The sequence below is a fragment of the Mus caroli genome, unplaced genomic scaffold, assembly GCF_978045245.1.
Source record: "Mus caroli unplaced genomic scaffold, Mus_caroli_1 scaffold_19, whole genome shotgun sequence".
Taxonomy (NCBI): domain Eukaryota; kingdom Metazoa; phylum Chordata; class Mammalia; order Rodentia; family Muridae; genus Mus; species Mus caroli.
In genome coordinates this window covers 40,603,569-40,618,017 of record NW_028227274.1, presented here as the reverse complement: position 1 = coordinate 40,618,017, position 14,449 = coordinate 40,603,569, and the positions used below count along the sequence as shown (strand labels likewise).

The 14,449-nt window shown below is 38.2% G+C and overlaps 1 protein-coding gene across 3 annotated transcripts in view; it reads right to left on the bottom strand.

The window, feature by feature from the left end:
- Window positions 1–14,449, bottom strand: part of Stk32a (serine/threonine kinase 32A) — a 116,900-nt gene that overhangs the window by 91,435 nt on the left and 11,016 nt on the right. The window lies entirely within an intron of this gene.

Sequence of the window (14,449 nt, the reverse complement as noted above, 5' to 3'; positions counted from 1 at the left end):
TAAGATATAGAACTCTCAGCTCCTACACCAGGCCTGCCTGGACACTTCCATGCTCCTGTCATGATAATGCACTGAACCTGTGAACCTGTAAGCCAGCCCCAATTAAATGTTGTTCCTCTAAGTATTACCTTGGTCATGGTGTTTCTTCACAGCAATGAAACCCTAACTAAGGCAACACCCCCAAAATTAAATCCTCCAATACTGGGGCTCAGACTTCAGTCCAATTTCATATGTATCCAAGCTCCATAATTTCAACATTATAATGAGCCTGAGATCCAGAACATATTAGCACAGCTGTGGGGCTCAAAGTTTGGATTTGGGCTATGCTATTCTTTAGAGTTAACAATATTAAGCACAGTATTTAATTGCTCTACATTTCACTTTCTTCCTCTGTAAGATTCTGATCACACATAGTCCAGCTTATAAAATTATTATAAAGCCTAGGTAACATAAGCTATAGCTATGATGTAGACCAAGTGGTTTCTAGCAGAGTAGGATCTCACTATATGAATTATTACTATTACTACTGGAGAATTTGACATTTAGTACCAAGAATATAGGCTGAGTCATTTGGAAAACATGCTTAATGGACACTTGTTAACTAAGCTTGAAGAATGAAGTGCCAGCATTGAGGTACTTGGATGGCTTTGGAAGAAAATATGAAACATTTTTTTGTTTATCATTTTCTAGCACATCATTTTTAATACTGTACACCTTCTAAGAGGTCACACCAACAGCCTGTTGTTAAAAGACCCCTTGGGAACAGCAAGATGTCTCAGCAGGTAAAAGTACATGCCACCAAACCTAACAACCTGAGTTCAATCTCTAGAACCCAGATGATGGAAGGAGAGAACCCACCCCTGCAAGTTGTCCTCTGGCCTTGTGTGACATACATGCATATGTATGCATGAGCAAACACACACACACACACACACACACACACACACTGAAATGTGAATGTGTTATGACGTCCTTGTGAGGTGGATAGTACCAGAAGTCTCCATGTGGATGTTTTTCTAGTACTATTGCCAGTTCAGATTTCTTTGCAGATACTGGATTTTTTTTTTATCTTAAAGCCTCAAGCTTTGCATTATTTTCCAAATAGTGTTGAGAGCTGCCATTTTTTCTCCATCTACTTCATAAACACCAACTCTCCTAAGAGAGGGCCTGGGTGGAAGCTCTACAGCAGCTGAGGATAATTAACAGGAGACTCAGACGCTATTTGCTTTGTCAGAGCTGCGTGATCTTTGAACAGGAGTAAGTGTGTTTCACTATGGCAACAGAAAGGCACCAAAATTAAATCACAGCCTGCCAAACAGAGATAGAATCAGCACCCTGCGCTAACCCTGTTTGCTTGTAAGAACGGACCCTGCATGGTCAGCCGAGGAACGAAGAATAGGTCTGGACAGATTTGAGATAGCACTTAAGAAAATAATTCTCCAGGTCCATTGTACAGTTCTGCATGAATCCAATGAGTGTCTCATCTGCTGCGTTGCATCTCAAATGGAATCACTTAACAAGAAGTGCTTGCTGACTGCCTTTTAGGACAGTCACAGTAAGACAGGAAAGAAGCTGAAATCACGCCCCCAGAAGCCCACAGCTGTGCTGGAGAGTCAAATCAGCAAGCCTTCAGTGAGCATCTGGGTGCCTGGGACTCTGTAAGCACTGATAGGGAAAGGAAAGGCAAGATGGACCCAATCATGTCCTCAGGAAACCTGTGCTCCCCAGGAGGAAGGAGACAGAGAGACACAAGAGCACATTTAGCAGTCTGAAAAACACCTTGTTCGTTTTCATGATTTTATTTTTCTATAACACATGTGTCATTGAAATTCACTAACCTTTCTGGAAGGAGAAGATGGATGATTGATAAATGTATAGATAGATAAACAGATAGATGATTGATAGATCGATAGATATTTAGGAATGATGATGAAAGAGCAATATGATTAACAGAGGATAGATTGGTAGGTAATATATGAAGAAAGATGATAATGTCCTAGTTATCATTAACTGTCAACTTGACATAGCTTACTATCACCTAAAAAGACAGTCTCAACTGAGTAATTATCTTTATCAAAGCATATCTGTTAGGGATTACCTTGTTGGCTAATTGATGTCGAAGGGCTCAGCCCATTGCCTGGAGTGCTGGACAGGAGGTACTGAGCTGTATAAGCAAGCCAGTGAAGCCTGAGCCTGTGAGCAAGGCAACAAGCAGCATTCCTCAATGATTTCTGCTTTAAATAGTGCCTTGACTTCCTTCAGGGATGGACTATAGAACATATAAGCTAAAATAAGCCCTTTCCTTATCTAAACTGCTTTGTCATAGCAACTGAATGAAACTAGAACAGATAGATGATGGACAGACAGTCAGACAGATGGACAGATGGGTAGACTGATGGATGTACAGATGGACAGACCAGAAAAGTAGCAAGTATATAACAGCAGTTTGCTGTAAGTTCAGTTTGAATGGTATTGTGGGCCTTCAGAAATGTAAGATAACAGTAAAGCATGGTTGTTGAATTTCTTAGCTTTTCATTAGGATTGAATGCTTTGAGAAAGGTAAAAATTATATGACTAAGCAAGGATTGCAGTAGGTTTCTATAGCCCCTACTTACAGGATATCGTAAAAATATATCTGGATTTTCTAAGCTTCCAATTTATTGTTTACAGTAAAGGTTAATTTTTATTTAAAATGTTAAAGTTATAAAAATACAATACAGCAGAAACAAGAAAAAAAACTATCAAAGAGAACCATCACTCATGTTTTGATCTATTTCTTTCTTTCAAATTGTATTATTTTTATCTATTAAGTCTTTATACTCACTTGTACTTATAGAGTGCTTGAATAATCAAATATTTCTACAGGTTTTCTTCCATAAAATGTAAGTCATGGTTGCCATTGTTCTCTCTCCCAGTCTTTCCCACACAGAAGCAGCTATTGTACATGGGTAGTTCCCTTCATATCTTAAAACAGTATACTATTATTGTTCATTTTCTTTTCAGTGTTGCGAATCTGTTACTGGGCTTCAAAGACCGTGGGTGTAGGGTAGCCTCATTTGCTCTCTCTTTTGGCTTTAAACACAGCATGTTCCCATCTTTCCAATAGGATTGTATCTGCCCACCTCATTTCAGCTACCTCATAATCTTTACTTCCCTTCATCCTACCACATAAAGGCACGCCACATCAGTGTCATGCAGTAAGCCGGGATTCCCCTGTTGTGATCCCCGGTTCTGATGGTGTATGCCATCACTGCATGCTTGTCATTTTCCCTGGAGGACTAATTGTCTTGTCCACACATGTCCTTACTTGCCTGTGTGTTTTTTTCCCTCTCTTTATTTCTAAACTTAGCTGTATAATACCTATGTTTGAGTTCAGGGGCATCAGTCATGATGAGATCTTTATAGAAGTTTCCCAAGAGTCCTTTGACCTGTTTCAGTCAGCTCATTTCCTTTGCTGGGCAGGTGTCCTCCTGAGCTATCTGTCCTTCACCTGTACCCTAGGGCTGTCCTGCCTTTTGAATAAACATATACCACAGCATCTTTATAAGAAAAATAAAGTTGTATACAGATACAATTTTAAAATGTTGTTAAGACTCGTCTCATTTGCTCACTGGTAATTTGGCTCTGTGTTGAATGCCTCTATTGAATACTGCATTTTTCCTTTAGAACTTGAAAGCACTGTTCTCCTACTTTGACAACTTTTAATGTCATTACTAAGAAGTCAACCACTATTTTCATGGCTATTTCATTGGACCAAAATTTTCTTCTCTAGAACCTAACCATATATTTATGCTGACTATTTTCAAGTTTCACCATGACATAGGCATGTGATACCAGTTCCAGGATCCTTTTTGTCAGTTACAGTATTGGTTCCCTCTTCGCTCTGTTTCGGCTTTTCCCCTCTCTGTACTCTGTAGCTGCTGTTGTTCCCTATTATTTTGAACTTTAGTCTCACTCTGTAGCCCAGGTTGGCTTTGAACTCAGGATCCTCCTGCCTTAGCCCTTCATGCTCTGGGAAAATACACTTGTATACCATTTCCTCACCTCATATGCTTTAGAAACCACAATTCTTATTACACTGCCCTTAAATGTTCTTAGATTTACTTTTTATTTCCTATCTCTGTTTTCTTGTTGTTCTAACAAACTTCCCTAAATTTATCTTCTTAATCAACTTTGATTTTTTTTCCACTTATGCTTAAAGATGCTTTCCCAAAACTAATTTTTACTTTCTGGCTATTATTCTACTCTCTTTTTCTCCCTGTTGCTTTTAGATCTTTTTTTCTGTCTCACTAACAGAGTTTCCCTTAAGTTGTGTTTCCTTTTTCTCCATATAAATTTGCTTGAATTTCTACAGGCCATGTTAGAACCTTCTACAAGTGTCCCAAATCCTCATATTTAAATGCTTATCCTTAATGCCCTGTTAGGCCATTCTATGAATCTTGTGTGGAGTTAAGTGTCTCTATGTAGCTCCTATATAGACATGGCTAGGAGGGTACTAAGGCTGAGTTGCCACTTTGAGAAGTGGGGAGATGGTGAGAAGAGATGATGTTAGAGAAAATTTCAAGCAGGGTATGGTAGTGAATAATGGTAATCCCAGAATTTAGAAGACTGAGCCATGAGATTGTGTCTTTAAAACTAGCCTGGGCTATATAAGGAGATTCCCACATCAAGAGAGAGAGAGACAGAGACAGAGACAGAGACAGAGAGACAGACAGAGAGAGACAGAGACAGAGAGACAGAGACAGAGAGACAGAGACAGAGAGAGAGAATAAAATACAAGAATATATTCTGTTCATATTCTCCCGATGGTGTTTTCTGTTGCCTATGCCATGGAATTATGATGCCTACCTTACAAGATGGTGGGAGGGAGTATGTGAAATAATGCATAGTGAATATATAGAGGGTATAACATATACTTAGTAAACAAGAGCTAATTTTGTTTTTGAAAGAATTATATAGAAGAGTAAGAATTAACCACTTATTTACCATTTTCTGGCTTTGTGTCTTTGGTTACTAGATCTTTGGAAATCATTTTAGACTCATCTCACTTAATCAAGAAATCGAAGCAGATGATAACTATTCTCTTATTTATAGCCCAAGTTTATTCCATGAGCCAAATTGGAAAAAAAAAAAAAGGAGAGAGAGATGCACAGTGTTCTTCTCGGACTTGGAGGCAAACAGTAGAGAGTGAGCACTTCATCTCTACCTCTCTCTAATTGGCTGGGTGCGTACCTGTTCTTCTCTCAGAGTTTTCGTTCCCTGCTCCTCACTTTAGTGCATCTGATCATTTCCTCATAATGACTAATATGATTAAGAACAGATTGCTCACAAAGATATCTATGTTATGAGATCTGCTGTTATACGCACTGATCCCTCTCCCTTCTGATGGCAATCTTCCTCTCCAAGTTAGCCCTAAATCATAATAGATTGAAAATCCCCTATACAACCTCTCTCCCATGAACCATGAACTTCTGCATGTGAGTGCAAACTTATTCTTAAATTTGGCAATACAACATGGATGCCTTTGATGAGACCATGAATTGTTTCTCCAGATGAAGAAGGAGAAGGAGAAGGAGAGGGAGAGGGAGAGGGAGGGGGAGGGGAGGGGGGGAGGGGGAGGAGGAGGAGGAGGAGGAGGAGAAGGAGAAGAAGAAGAACAAGAAGAAGAAGAAGAAGAAGAAGAAGAAGAAGAAGAAGAAGAAGAAGAAGAAGAAGAAGAAGAAGAAGAAGAAGAAGAAGAAGAAGAGAATTCACAGAACAAACTTAACTTGTATAACTTATTGAGGTCCTTGAAAAAATATTATTGATCCTGAGCTAAGAATCAGATCTCCTGTAAATGAATGATACTCTTCTCTAAGACAGAATTCTAAAGTAAAACAGTAAACACAGGACTGTGTGAAGAGCTAATGACGACCTAATCTACTACCACATTGGAACCTTTAGTTTGTGGAACAATGTGCTAGCTATCCTGCATTATTTTATGTAATCTGCATTCACTTCTACTCAAGAAAATCAGATAAAATAGTAAGTCTTGAAGACAGTAAGTAATATACTCAAGGTCTTGGAGTTTGTGAGAGTTGAAATTTATAATCAAACCAAGAGTGTCTACTATAATTTGAGTTTCTCCTAAAAAGTTATGTCTTAACCCTTGACAAATGGATAATATGATCTTACTTGGCAATGATTTTCATAAAAATTATGCTTAGCTCAATTTAGATGGTGTCATAATGAAATAGAGATAGCCCCAATCCAATATTAGCATCCTTTCCTGTAGAGAGAAAATTCCATATAGATATAGACACAGTGTGAAGATAGTTGTATAAGGACACAGATATATTTGGAGTTACCCTACCTCAAGACACAGAACTCTGGTCTACCAGACCTTTGGTGAGTATGGAAGAAGCAAAACCAGAGAATGGAAGGGGAGTTTGACCTTGTCAACATCTTGATTGCCTACCTCTGTCTTACATAGTCCTGAGACAGTGGATTTCTCTTCTTATAAACCATCAGCTCTGTGATACAGCAGTGTTAAGAAAATTTATGTAAAGAGTGACTCCAAAATCCAAGCTCTTTACTTTAGATAAGAGCATGTACTTCCTGTAACTCTCTCAAAATACAGGTAGAATGGCAAATGCTATGTGGCAGAAAGATATTGGCTAATAATAACTCCAGTAACAAATTCCTAAAGCATGCAGAAGAGCTAGAATTATTCATTTACTATCAGAAAGCATTAGAGAGTTACTCAGCCATACTAAGATATTGATGGGAGCAAGGAATGTCACTGGTACCAATTCTAGCCCTAAGAGGAGATTGTGTTTCTACTGTGTTTCCCTCACAATCTGACCACTGAAGTTTCCTGTATACAACACATGCTGAATGAAATTAATATGGTATACCCATGTTAATATCTGTTCTTTAGAGCACCTACTCCTTCTGAATGAATAAAAAAAATATATCATGATGTCCAGGCTGCAGGCTCAGGCACAGTCCTAACTCCAGCTATTAGCTCACTATAGGATTTTTTCATGGACACTATCATCCAGGGATACAAGCATCATTTTTCATCCTCATGTATGAGCACATGCAGTCCCCATGTTAATTGCCTTGTACGGCTGAATTGTAAGAGTTCTCTTTGAGCAACACTGCTCCTAGAAATACACACCAAAGTTTTTAAAAACAGAAACCCAAACAAATACATGTATATTAATGTCTAGAGCAGTAGGATCTCAATAGTTTGAGTAAATAGCCCAAGAGTCTACAGCACAAAAAAAAGTAAGCAAAGATGACTAATACCTCTGTAAAACAAAATATTATTTAACAACTAAAAATAATGAGATTCTGGTGCACATTGTAGTAATGAACCTGAGCAAAGTGATAGAAACTAGACAAAAAGGGATAAGCTTAAAGGATTTGCCTTATACAAAGAAGTGCTTAGAATACCCTCATTCATGGGCACAGAGGTAGCAGAGTTACTAGGGGCAGAAGGCAGACCTGAGTGGTTGTTTAGTGGACATCTTGCTTCTCATTAGAAAGAAAAACAGTTCTAGAGATGAATGAGTAGTCATAGCAGTTATGTAACGTGTTTAATGCTTCTGCACTGTACACTTACACTGTTAAATATAATATATATTTTCCACTGTAAAATGCTAAAATAGCTATGCTTTTAACAAATGGTTTAAAAGCATCCATAAATTTTTAAAAGGATGTTAATTATATTTACAAAAATATAGACTTTTTAAAATATTATGCATATTTATAATTAATCCTATATTAATAAGCCAAATAAACTTCTTTAAATACTGTTTATTATATGTAAATGATTTAAATTCTCAACTATAGAGGATATTTATTCTTTCCTCCTGCAACAATTTTTTTCAAGGTTAAAGATTTATTAAATTATAGCATTATAGTATAAAAGATCCTTTGTTTTTAGTACTTACATTTAAAACTATGTATATTTTAGGTATATTGAAATATATTTATGTTGTAGAATTTCATAGCCCAAGTTTTAGTTTCAACAACTCAAATTTTAAGTAAATGCAGTAAATTACAAACAACACTCGTGGAAGTGGGGTTCTAGAAGTATATTAATAACACCACAAATATATTATATGCCTCTTATAAATGTAGCCAGTCTTTACAAAGACTTGAATGCAATAATTTACTCAATAAGTCACTGACTCATTATTCAAAGGTATATACAAGAGACAGAACTGCCAGAGTTTTGTGAACTTTACACTCCAGGAAGAAGAGCACACAAGTAAAAAAACAAGTAACTAAAACAATAAATTAAGGAATATCTAGGATAGTCAAGATGAAAGATACTGGGATAGAGAAGAAATTTGTGAAAATAAATGCCTCAAAATATTCACCATGATGGTCTATAGGCTAAAATTAAGTTCTCCTCTGTACTTTTGTTTTCTGAGCATTCTATAATTTATAAGCATTGCTTTTATAATCATCAACCTTCCTCTTAATCCAATAGTTAGATATTTCCTAAGAATAGCCACCAAGAAACACATATGCCTTTCAAGTTTCCCACAATAGTGGCTCATAAAGAATATGATGTCTGCAGTCTTCAGTGAGGTCCACAGGAGAACAGACAGGCAAACTGCAGAAAATAAGAACTTAAGACTAAACCAGAAATTCCTTTTAAAACTGTAATCAGGCATTAATTTTAGAACAGTCATCCTTCTATTTTATACTCTGGGCAGAAAATGAAGTTATCAAAGCAGCATTTGAGTTTTATAAAATAAATACAGATTATATCACAGGCATCATAAGCATTATGTTGGCCTAAAGCAATCTAAATAAAGTAATGATGATGGAAGAGAATACATGAAAGCTGCCACTGGAACAAGCCTTAGACTCAATGTGAGTAACAAAGAGTAAGTAAACCCCAAGAGTAGCTCCATGATTTGTTTGAGGGAAAAACCTCCAATCTGCTATAATCTAGTCCATGAGGTCTGGCTGTGACTCACTGCAGAACTGAAGATGAACACCACTCAGGAAATGAAACTAGTCACAGCAATTTGTGAGCAGGAGTCAGAGCAAGTCGAAGACCGATCCCCAAGTCAGTTCATTTAATTTTGTCACTTCTCTCTAGCTATGCATCCCAGGACGATATATCTGTAACTAAAATAACTGGGGTTCATTTTATACGGGGGTTCAGGCTCTGATATACACATCTGATTCCAGGCCAGTAGATGAAACTTCCTGGGCCACAATGGATCCAGACCTTGTATGCTTAAATTGCAGGCTGTTCTGATGATAATATACATTATGATTGTTGTCTGTTTCTACCGATTTATTTCTTAATAGTTTTTTTTAATGTTTCTTCTGTATACTCTCCTTAGTATCTGGTTGTAGAATCAGGACTGGCTAAGAACATAAAATAAAGGAAGCCACCAGATAAACTGTCATCATGGAGTAATGAACTATTATTATACCCTTTCTAGGGATGTCTTGGTGGCTCTCACACACCAGTCACCTTTGAATCAGTACACAGACTCTTAGTACTGTAGAATCTGGCAGAAATTTTGGTTCCCAACAAGCAGCTAACCCCTATTCCTAACAGGAAAAGTAGAAAGATATGAGCCAAGGTGTCCATTCCCAGGAAAAACTTTGTTACCACATTCTCTCTTCTCTTCTTCTCTTATACACACAGTTCAAGAATAAACTTGGAAGACCTTACAGAAAATCATAACCTAAGGGTCATACTCAAAAATAATTACAATATTTTGAGTGGCAGACCATGTGTGACCACCAAGATCCTACAAGGTTGAAGTCAGCCCTGGTTCCAGTCTTCTGGCTTAACTCTTCCTTCCCTTTATATTTCCTCTGCAAAAGTTTCTCTATCTATCACTATACTAAGCTCTGGCTGTTGTTTCATTCACTGCTTATTTGTAGATCAAATGCCTTCAAGAAGTCATGCACATTTGCTATGTCCACTTACTTCCCTCCCATTTCCCCCTAACCACCTCTCAGTACATGCTTGTGCAATCCTATCGGCATGTTGGACACACCAGGTTCCAACACCAGGTTCAAGATCACCGGGTTCCTCTTTGTTTCCTTGCCTGTAGGCATGTCCACCTGTTCATCCAATAGGGGCATCCAACAGACACAACTTCTCCCCCTCTTTCTCTGAACATTTTTATTTCTTAAATTTTAGGACAAACATCGTTCATTCTGATCTGCCTGTTTCATCTCCTGTCTTAGTTGGATCTCTCTCCTCCGCTTGACTTCTCAGTTTGGAACTTCCTCCTTTCTATCTCTGCCCTCCCTTAAGACTCATCAGTCTGTGAAGAACAAAACCCTGTGCCTCTATTTCTAGTCCAGATTTTGCACTCTTCACTAGACACTCAGTTCTAGTCTTCAAGTTGGGTCCTACTTTGCCTCCGATTCCTGCAATAAAACAATGACTAAAACCAGCTCCGGCAGAAAAGTTTTATTTCATCTTATATTTCCAGGTAACTGACAATAATAGAAAGAAGTCAGAACAGGAGCTTAAGACAGAAATGGAAACAGAATTGTTTACTGGTTTACTATCCAGTTTGCTCAGTATTTCTTTCTTTCTTTTTTTTTTTAGATATTTATGTATATGAGTGCTCTATCTGCATGTATGTCACTCGCCCAAGGATGGTACCACCTACAGTGAATTGGATCCTCCCATACTAGCCATTGACCAAGAAAATCTCCCCACAGACTTGCTTATAAAGCCAAGCTGATAAGGTTCCCTCTTCGTAGGTGACTCTAGTTTGTGTCAGGTTGATAAAAACTAACCCACACCACTTGACAATACTAGTTTCAAAGAGAGTCCATGACTATGTTTCTGTATGTGCCGAGCTTCTATTACCCACTCTTCTCAAGCAAAGACGTGGAACACTGAGTCCCCTGTGTCCTGTCCATATTACCCCGCTGCCACACATACTCCAGTGAAGTCTTCTTCACAGGTTGAGAAGCCTGGGAGCACTCACGACACAAAGAGTTTCACGAAAACTCACCTCCTGGAGCTTTGGTGTTCTCATTAACCCGTATACTCATACCCTATCCCCAAGTAAGTCTGGTGTATGGATCCACGTGCTCTCTTTTAGTATTATCGTATTATAAGTGCCTTTTAAGATTGAATTCTGACATAGCCAGAGCCTTTGCCAGTGTTCCAAGTTCCAGAAGCCAACGCTTGGAATCAGGTAGGAATGCAGTAAGGAAGTTACCTATTCAGTAACTAATTAAGCATTACAAAAGACAGAGCCAAAGCAGCTCAAGGCTAGTCTGCAGAGTGCTTATCATGTAAGAGCCAGGGAATCCCACTGAGATAGAAATCTTCAGTACAGGCTACATTGCATATTAGAAGCAAGTTGGTGAATTCTTCTGACAAATGGAGATTCTCCACAGATACTTAAAAGTTACTAGAAATTATCAGGGCCCAGGAAATAGGGGGGTTGTGGTATTGCAGTATTCATGAGAAGGTCTGCTAAAATAGAACCCCTGATGGTGGATTTAACAATAGACTAGCTTTACACCTGGCTCCCTGCTTAGTGGCAGCGGCCTGGTCCCCACCTTCTTTTGATGTATATTTTCCTTTTGTATTGTGTCACTTAGTGGATTATATCTCGTCTGGTTTCTTGCTATTCTTCTGTATAAAAAGTTTGATGCTCGACTTGACAAATTACATTCAGATTCTACACAATCTCGCGTGTTGGTCTGTCTGTCATTCGCTGACTCTTTGCCCACCTACGACCAGAGACCCGTTCCATGCAGACAAAGGGACCCAGAGGGTTTGCAGCACCCCGCATTCAAAACACCACTAGCTTCTCATTGTTTTATGGAGAAAATGGATGTTCTTTAAGCTTTCAAAAGTTTCCCTAAATTCCATCTCCTGTCACCATGGTGGTCCAGGCACTATGATATCATGCTTACATGATGAAAATGGTCCTCATAAAACAGATAATTTTATATTATCTTCAAGTCAGTTACTTAAGTGAATTCTTAACAGTTATACATTAGAAAATCTATTTGAAAAAGAAAACCTATTTTTTTCCTTTCTCTCTCTCTCTCTCTCTCTCTCTCTATATATATATATATGCCATATACATATATGCCCCATATACACATGTGTCATATCTGTGTCTCCCATGTATATGTCACACACACACATTTTATACACGTGCGCACACACACACAAGAAAACCTAGCACCAAATAACATTTTTTTTACTTACCAAGAATAAGCACTGAAAACTATAATTTTGATGATTACAGTTAAAATGAATAATATCTATTATTATGTACTTGACACCAGTCAAACACTTCACACTCCACAAAAATGACAGGAGGCAAATACCGTTATCTGCTTCCTTTTCCATATGAGAAAACAGGGCAGAGGCAAATCGCTTATCTAAGTTCTTACTACAAAAAAACAATTTCTGTTTTCACAACCTTCAAATGCTACAAACACAACAACATGGACCAAAAGAGAATTAGTATTTTAATAGGGTTAGCTTGATGATAAACTTATTATCTTACACTAATATCCCTATTTTCCCACAGACAAATGAAACCTGGTCAGTTTGGCACTGATCCACAGAAAGCATCTGGGAACAGTGGCTCCCTGACAGCTTGGTACTAGTCATGGGCAAAGGCAAGCTCTCAGGCCCATTGCATCTGACCCTCGAGCAAAAAATGAGTCCAGCACATCATTGGTCCAGCAGCATCCCAGCCAAAAGTGGCTGCAATCCTTAAAGCAATGGGAGTCTGGCAAGACTTTTAAAACCATGATGGAATTTCTCCAGAGACATTGCCTCTGGAACAAATGATGTCTGCTGTGCACACTGTCAGTCCTTTCTTTTATGAGACATGGTGCCCCAGGAAGTCTGGGATTTGCTGTGACCCATCCCTGGTGCCAAGACCAAGCAAAGGACACTAAGTGTTTCATAAATTTATTTGGATGTTGAAGTACATTGACACTCTAGAAGTCACCACAAAATAGGACAGTGAGGCAAGATGAAGAATTAATGTTTCCAACTTTTGGGTGCCGTTCAATTGAATCCACATTCCTTTTGGGAAGCAAACCCTTCATTAGTCATACTTCAAGTGCAATACAGGTTATTATTATTAACCTGAGTTATTTAGTGGAATTACATACTCTATGTATGTGTGTGCGAATGTGTGTGTGTGTGTCTATCTCTCTGTCTGTCTGTCTATCTATCTATCTATCTACCTACCTACCTACCTACCTATTCTTTCCAACTTGCACATATTATCTTTGCAATCACTCGATTATTGTTCAAAGTAGTCACATTAGATCTCAGGGGTTGATATAAATGAGAGCTAGTGAAGACTGGATTACCAAAGAGCATATCTGGCCTCTTTGCTGCATCTCTTAAATGCAGACGATTTGCTTGTGGATCCAGAACGGGTCCCAGGGTGTGTACTAAATGAAATGGACTGAACTTAGCCCACCATCAATTTTCATACATTTCATGAACGAATAATTACTTTTGCATTTAACTTACTGGAAAAAAATCATAGAACATCATCCAATGACAACTGAGAATACCTGGGAATTCAAATATCACTGTCTGATAAGTTTCATTGGTAGTGTTTTTCATACTACTGATTAATGACAGAGTTGAAGCTGTCCATATTGCCTACAGATCATAAAATATTTATTATCTGGCCATTACATAAAAATTTCCAACCCTTTTGCTAAATTAGTCTCATAAACAAAATTAAGAACATAAAGATATGGACTCCTCAAATCAGAAACAAGCTTAATTGCATTTAGTTTACTGTGAACATGTCTCCGGGGAGGAGTCAAAAATAGTTTTAAAAGGAAAAGTCAAGGCTGGGCTTGGTAGTTAAATTCCAAATCTATAACCCTGAGTTTCCCAGTCCTCGTGTGCTATCTATATCGCACACTGATATTGTTCACTGTCATGTCTCATAAGTATAGTACTCCATCCCTGGCTTCTTACTGCTTATCTTTCTACATGATACAGCCCTAAATGGTTACATAGCTATGCACAGTTGATATCACTATGTAATCCATAAATTAAAGGCTAATAATATCTAAAAGCAAATCAAACAGCAAGGCTTGGCTTTATAGGACAGTCTTCTTACACACTCTTATTGAAGACCATCTGCATACAGGCACAGGCTTACAGATTCAGTTTTTCCACTGACAGAGTTCTGAAGCGGAGACTGGTCACTGAGCCTAACTTTCTCCCACTGACCCTTGTTAGCTCCGTGGTTAAAGCAAACTCCACACTGATTAATAAAAACACTGTGTTTAGAGACTAAAAGTACCCCCAAGCAATGATAAGCCTGAAAAGATAGGACAGCTACCTAATGAGAGGTAGTATCTGTGATGGAGAGGTGGTAACCTGTGGCAGATGTAATCAGTTCACAGGGATCAAACTTCTTCTCTCATGCTCTCATGTTGTAACACA